At 28.8% G+C, this 6,188-nt stretch overlaps 1 pseudogene; it reads left to right on the top strand.

Annotated features, from left to right (window-relative positions):
• Positions 1 to 944: 944 nt before the first annotated feature.
• LOC110114963 lies at positions 945 to 4,753 on the top strand (annotated as a pseudogene).
• Positions 4,754 to 6,188: the final 1,435 nt, after the last annotated feature.

Here is a 6,188-nt window from a genome sequence, read left to right as displayed (position 1 = left end):
CTAATTGTATTTGATAACTATTTTATAATAAATAATATAAGTTTTAATAATTATTTTTAATGCAGAATAATTTGATTACAAATAATTAGAATAATTTGTTACCGATGAGATTATATTTTTGTATAATATATGATTTCCTTAAAATTTTAAATTTCAAATATCTTTTGAAAGTAATTTTAAATTTGATAATCTAATAAACTATATTTCTGTATTGTCGACAGTAGGATAACAATCTCCGGGTTACATTATAAATTTCTTTTTTAATAACACTAATACTTAAACATTTAAAGAAAAAAAAGTAGATTTTAATGTTAAACAACTAATACATTTTTTTAATTTAATAATTTATAAAAAATAAATATTGATATTGAATGATCGGAAAATTATTTCATATAAACTATTAAATTAAAAGGTAAAAAAAATTATCCAAAAAAAAGAAAGAGTATTTTAAATATCATTAATTTATGTCGCCGCTAATAACAGATTTTGGCTCCGTCCTTATGATATGAAATCACCATATTGTTTCCTTTGATTTGATTAGAGCTATTTTCTTCAATTTCATAAATACGACAATTTAATAAGTAATCCTATTGCATTAAGTATAACTACTGAGTTTAATGCAATTCAAAATATTAGGCAAGATAATTAACTTTTTTTAATATATATATATATATATATATATATAGTATGAAAAAATATGCTTGAATTGATGTCTTACAATAAAAAGAAAAAAAATGTAAATATTAATAATAATCATAATACAAGGCCAACCTCTGACCATATTAATTATCACTTTAAGAAAAGGATATCTCTTGGACATATTCCATATGCCATCCCATCTTGTATATAAATAAATGCCTAAGGAAACTTCTCTTAAATCTACATCTCTTTGATTCCTTATATTTCTTTGTTGATAGTTTTTATATAAAAACTATTGGCTCACAATGGAGATAGGTAGTATAGTTGAGTACTTAAAGGATAAAAGCATCTTTGTCACTGGTGCCACTGGTTTTGTAGCAAAGAGTATTATCTCACAAACCATTTCGTCTATTAATATGCCTTATATAACATGAGATTTTGTTTTAGGCTTCGTTTGAGATTGCTTTCTTCCTGCTTCTTAAAACAGCTTTTTAGTACAAAAATTTTTCCTGCTTCTTAAAGAAGTTTTTAAGTACAAAAATTTAAATTTTTTTACTAAAAAGCTACTTTAAGAAGCAGTAAGAAAGTCGGTCCAAACAAAGCCTTGGTTGCACTTTCAAAAGTTTAAAGATATAGTTCTAATGCATGTTCTTGTTTGTTGCTTGGTTTGAAGTCTTTGTGGAGAAGGTTCTTAGAGTTCAACCTAATGTGAAGAAACTCTTCCTTCTTGTGAGAGCTGAGGATGCCAAATTGGTTGCAGAGCACGTGCAAAATGAGGTATAACTATCTTTTTAATATTTATCATTATTGATCATATTGAGCCGTTAGACAGGACTTTGACTAGAGTTCAAATAGGTTGATCAACACCTGAATTAAAAATTTTGACTTTGCGCTAGCAAGGCTTGGGTTTATGAAACTTGGTCAATTTTAAATAAGATTTTCACAGATTCAAGCCAAACCTATTATTGTTATAAAATATTTATAGAAAGAGAGAGAGAGTGTGTGTGTGTGTTGATTTGAGTGATTAGTTAACAAATTTCAAAATTTGAACATAAAATTTAGCTCTTCATGTGACTTGTTATCAAGGTTTATTCTTTATGGAAATTATTAATAGGTTACTTAGATAGGGTAATTTTGTAATTTTAGGGTAAATTATATAATATGAGTATAATTTCCTCTTAATATAACTTGGTGAAGGACTGCAAGTTAATTAACAATTGTTGGTTATAAGTTTTTTTTTTTTTTTTACTTTTGTTCCTCTTTAATCATTTAAGGAGGCTTTCCACCAATGCTTTTTATTTTAATAATACAAAAATGTTGCTAAATTTTGAATTATATGTTGAAAAATATGAAATTATTAAAAAATGTTATAATAGCAAATTAGAGGTTAAAACCTCACTAGCATTACTAATTTTAAATATACTATTAGCTTATCATTATTAATTATATTTTTTTCTCCATAGCTCTACTAATAAATATAATATTACAATATGAATGGATAATCACTTCCTTAATCAGGTGTTTGCAAAGGATCTTTTTGATGTTCTTAAAGAGAAACATGGGTCGAACTTTGATTCATTTATATCCAAGACGGTTTATTCAGTTGCAGGAGATATTATTTTTGAAAATTTAGGGATTGAGGATTATAATCTTAGAGAAATGTTATGGGAGGAGATTGACATTGTTGTCAATGTGGCTGCAACTACCAACTTTTATGAGAGGTAATTAGAAAATTTAATAATTTAAATAACGTGAAGAGAGTTTGAGGTTAATTAATATATATTACATAAAACTTTTATTATTATTTTATTTATTTTTATTTGTGTGTGTCTTTTCTAGATATGTTGTTTCTTTGAATATCAATACCTTGGGAGCCAAGCATGTATTGGAGTTTGCAAAGCAATGCACAAAAGTCAAGATGATTCTCCATGTATCAACAGGTTAATTAATTAATGCTAACCAAAAATAAAATATCTTTTGATATAAATTATGATGAATTATTAAAATTATTTTTGAATAGATACACACATGAAATTTTCATCATTACTTATTTTATAACTTTTTATTAAATGACATTTGTAAGTCTCACTAATATTTAATTTGTCATTACCCTTATTATGATTATATTTGTGTTGATGAGCTTATGTAGACGGTGTAAAGGACGGTATAATATCAGAGAAGCCATTTCACTTTGGTGAAGCATTGAATAAGGATTTGTATTTAGACATCGAAGGAGAGCTAAGGCTTGTTGAAGATCGAAAGAAAGAACTCCGTGAGCAAAATTCAACAATAGAAGCTGAAAAAATTGCTATGAAGGAATTGGGAAGTCAAAGGTTTTACTTTTTTTTTTCATTTAATAAAATGTTCTTAGTAAATATCACTTGTTTGAATTGATGGCATGTTATAGTTACACTTTCTTAAAAGATGTTTTGCACTTAATTGTTGGCATATATATGGCACCTTAATCTAATGGCATAAATGATCAAGCTATTTGTGAAAAAAAAAAAATCATAACTATCATTTATATATTTAATGTTTAATATAATATTTAGTTAGTACTAAATAGAAAATATTGCATTTGATAGATAATATTATTCTTTGAATAATAATGTTATATAGATGAATTTTTTATTCTTAAAACAATAAACCAAAACCTCTTTGATATAACATTTTGTTATCAATTTTTCCATGTTATTATAAGCTATTCAAATTATTTGTTTGTTATTTTCTTACAGGGCTATGCTATCTTAAGCTAGTAAGTTGTTTTATTTGTTCTTGTAGGGCTAGAATGTATGGCTAGCCAAATACATAAGTATTTACAAAAGCCATGGGAGAAATGCTTCTAGGTCATTTAAGAGGAGACATGCCACTAGTCATTATGTGCCCAACAATTATAACAAGTGTCTACAAATACTCATTACCAGCAGGTTGGATAGAAGGAGCTAGGTAAGCCCATATACAATTTCCAATGTTTTATATATTTATTATAACATTTTAACATTTTCTTCTTGATCTAAGTTAAATTTACTTGATGTTGTAGGACAATTGATAGTATAATACTTTGTTATGCAAAGGGGAATATTTCATGCGTTTTAGGAGATCCAGAAGTAGTTTTAGATTTGGTCAGTTATCTTTATTTGCATTGATGCTACATATTTACATGAAAAAAATATGTTGATATATATAAACCTTACATAAAATATTGGTTTCATATACATAATAAAGGCAAATTTATGCACCTAAAATATATCACAATGCCAATATAAAATTAACTCTATCATTATAACTTATTCAAGCATTCTAACTTTGATAGATTCCTGGAGACATGGTGGTGAATGCCATGATTTTAGCAATAGCAGCACATTCAAATCAACATTCAGAAGTCATATATCATGTGAGTTCATCTGTAAGAAACTTGGTGAAAATTTCAACAATTGAAAAATGTCTCTACCAATATATAGTGAAGAACCGTCAGACCTGTAGTGATGGAAAGGAAATCAAGGCAAATAAACTTCACATTGAAAGAACAATGCCAAGTTTTCATATATACATGCTTCTTCATTATCGCCTACCTCTTGAGGTAAACTCTATTTCATTTTTAGATTTTTTTTTAATTATTTCTTTATATATATAATGGATATGAGTATGTAATTCTTGATATCTGATTTTAACTTGAGCTTATTATTCAAGGGAGAGTGGTTAACAAAATATCATTTGGTGTTGTGGCTTCCTGTTTAGGGCTTGCGCTTGATGAATCTAGCTCTTTTTGGTTTGTTTACTCAACAATACAAGACATATTGAAGGGAATATAAGCGTATGATCCGCCTTGCTGATATCTATGCACCATATACATTATTTAAGGGAAGGTAAACTCAAGTTTATGAGTAAAGAGTTATAAATAATTATACTCATTATATTTGAGATATCGATAACATTCTTATTAAATATTGTGATTGACTGCAGCTTTGATGATTCTAACTTAGAATGTTTGAGAAAGGCAATGGTGAATAATGATGAGATAAAGTTGTTTGATTTTGATCCCATGCACATTGAATGGGATGATTACATGATTAACATTCACATTCCATGTGTAATCAAGTATTTGCTTAAGTAGAATATTGGAAAATGATAATAGGCCGCTTATATAGCCTTAAGTTGTTGGAGAGCATAAGCATTAAATGATTGATGTAAGCTTTTGATTGTAGTATTTTTTGTGCACACCTAGCTATTTAACTTAAATTTAAATTAATCATAATTGTATTTCCATCAACTACAATGGTTAATTTATTATGAAATGTATTTGTGGAATATAAGTCAATAAATTTGTTTGTTAATGTGGCCTATGAACTTATAATTTTAATTCTTGATGTATTATAAGAAGGATTGGATGGCTTGAGAGAGGGTACTTGTCTTGGCTACTAGTTTTTGTTTGATGTGTACCACTTATGTTTAATTTTTTCTTTTTTTATAATGAATTTATTTCTCCAATATGGTTGATTGTAATTATGAAGTTCACATGAATTGTTCTAGGCTCTTAGTTTAGCTTGATCTTTGGGAACAAATAGTATTTGACACAAGTTCAAATGTTAGGTTCACTTACATGCTCAGTTTGAACTATTTGGTTTAAAGTTAAAGGGGTGTAAAGTATTACAAATGCTGAGGTTTTAAGAATATTGTTGTTTGGTTTAAAGTTTAAAATTTTTATATTTTTTAAATTTACTCTCTAGTTCATAATTGGGTATTTAGAACTATTCAGGTTTGGGCTAGTTTCAAATACAACAAAAATTCATCATCTTATCTCCACCCACAATCTACAGTGATCACCAAATACTGCCACCATCGTTGACCCCTGACCAAGACCATCATCATCATCTGCCACCATAGTTGTCATTGGCAACCGCTGCCAATGACCACTAGTCACCAACATCCATTCATGATCATCATTTTCGACCGCCAACTTCGATGGCCATCATCCACCACCTACCACTAGCTAAATAATACCTGGCATGGAGCCAAACTAAACATCATGAAAAGAAGCAATAGCATAAACCACAAACCAGTAGATCTACAAGACAAGAAAACTCACCCCACCAACAGCCAGCCACACTCAACAAGGAATAAAATAGGGAGACACTACCCAGGTCACGCCCAAGAACGACCACCAACAGCACATCCAACACCACACCAAATCAACCCCCCAAAATAAGAAATAGAATAGCCACACAACACCCAATATAACACCTAAGAACAACCACCACACTGAGCAAGACCAATAACCAAACCATTGACATAAGAATAAAGAGCCCAAAATAAAAGACAGAAAGACCACACCCTAGAAGAAACAAGAAAGAGAAGAGTCCAGAAGCATTAAAATGAGTAGAGTTAGTAGCAATCTATTTAAAGTTCTGCATAATCTTTTTACTTTAGATTTTTTATTTTTTTTCTAGTCGTTGAAGTAAATCCCTCATTATCAACATGAATAACTTCATAATTGCATCCTCCAGTAAAGCATAACAATTACCAATGCTCACTTCCCCAACATTCCTCAC

This window comes from Dendrobium catenatum, unplaced genomic scaffold, assembly GCF_001605985.2.
Source record: "Dendrobium catenatum unplaced genomic scaffold, ASM160598v2 fragScaff_scaffold_211, whole genome shotgun sequence".
Taxonomy (NCBI): domain Eukaryota; kingdom Viridiplantae; phylum Streptophyta; class Magnoliopsida; order Asparagales; family Orchidaceae; genus Dendrobium; species Dendrobium catenatum.
Note: the sequence above shows the minus strand (reverse complement) of the source record. Positions and strands in the feature narration are given on the sequence as shown.